The following is a 1,740-nucleotide window of genomic DNA, read 5'->3' as shown; positions in this document are numbered from 1 at the left end:
AGTTCTCACTCTCAGGGAACTTGGTAGGCTTCTGTGAGTATCTTGCCCGCATGGCAGAGTCTGTGCTTCTGGTCACTGTTTCTTTTGAAGTACAGAAGCTACTTAATTTAAGATAGTCCCCTTTGTTTATCTCTGTTTCCAGTTGCTTTGCAAGTGGAGTGTTACCTTTGAAGAGTGTTACCTTTAACTTCAATGTTGTGGAGGGATTTGCCCTTGTCTTCAATGTACCTGAGGGATTCTGGTCTGATTTTGAGGTCTTTGACCCATTTTTATCTGACTTTTGTGCATGGTGTTAGGTAGAGGTCTGAGTCATTTTTTTTTTTTGCATGTAGCTGTCCAGTTTTTTTTTGCACCGTTTGTTAAAGAGGACTGTCTTGCTCCACTTCACATTTCTTGCTCCCTTATCAAAGATTAGATGATTATATATTTGTGGTTGTGTGTCAGTATATTCAATCCATTTCCAATGGTCTGCGGCTCTGCCTTTGTTCCAGTACCATGCTGTTCTCATTATTATCACTTCATAGTAGAGTTTGAGGTTGGGGAAGGTGATGCATCCATCGTTTTTTCCCCAAGAATTGCTTTAGCTATTAGTGGGTGTTTGTTGTTCCATTCGAATTTCAGGAGTGCTTGATCAAGTTCTTTGAAGAATGTCATGGGTATCTTTATAGGGATCACATTGAATTCGTACAATGCTTTGGGGAGTATTGCCATTTTGACAATATTAATTCACCCATTCCATAAGCAGGAGATATGTTTCCATTTCCTAGTGTCCTTTGTTATTTCCTGTTGTGTAGGTCCTTTACCTCCTTAGTTAAGCAGATTCCAAGGTTCTTGATTTTTCTGAGGCACGATTGTGAATGGAATTGCTTTTTCATGTCACTTTCTTCTCTCTCATAAGTTGCATATAAAAAAGCCATACACTTTTGGGTATTGGTTTTATAATCTGCAATTTTACTATGAAAGTCTATTGTTTCTAGAAGCTTTTTTGGTAGAGGTTCTAGTATTCTTTAAATAGAGTATGATATCTGCTGTGAATAGTGAGAGTTTATTGCTACCTTTCATACATAAAAACCCTTAATATCTTTTTCTTACCTTATTTCTATTGCAAGTACTTCCAGTACCACCTTGAACAGAAGTGCCAAAATGAACTTTTACGTAGCACTTTCTGTCTGTAAATTTATATGCTAAGAACAGTGGAATATACAGTGATATCTTAGTAATTTACAAGTAAATTATGAAGACAGATACTATAAAAATTTCTTTGTATAAATTTCCAAAATGTGTAGCTTTTATTAAACATATTAAGAATAAATCCTATATCTTGATTATACCCTGAATATTATTTCTTGTTAGAAGTTACCCTTCTAAAATGCAATAAAGTGACACATTTTAAAAATGTTGATTATTCGCTTATTAATTCAATGAATCTTTGTTAGTCTGGTGGTGCAATGCCTCCAGGAAGTCCACCTAGACTCTCAGGTGAGTGCATCAACAGTCTGATGGTGTCTTCATGCTTCCTGATAACCTCAAATTGCCACTGTGCCGCTGGCTGGATCCCAACACCTCAGGACTAAGTTTCCCGAGAAATTAAACTCCCTAAAGATATGTGGGAGCCATGTTCACAAACCACCCCTGGCTCAGCTATACAAGCTAATGGATTGGTCTCGTTTCAGAGACCCATAAACAAATCTTGAAAGAGATCAAAAGCCACAGTTAATCTTGGACCTGCAAAAGGATGAA

Source organism: Sorex fumeus, unplaced genomic scaffold (genome assembly GCF_029834395.1).
Source record: "Sorex fumeus unplaced genomic scaffold, SorFum_2.1 ptg000070l, whole genome shotgun sequence".
Taxonomy (NCBI): domain Eukaryota; kingdom Metazoa; phylum Chordata; class Mammalia; order Eulipotyphla; family Soricidae; genus Sorex; species Sorex fumeus.
Note: the sequence above shows the minus strand (reverse complement) of the source record.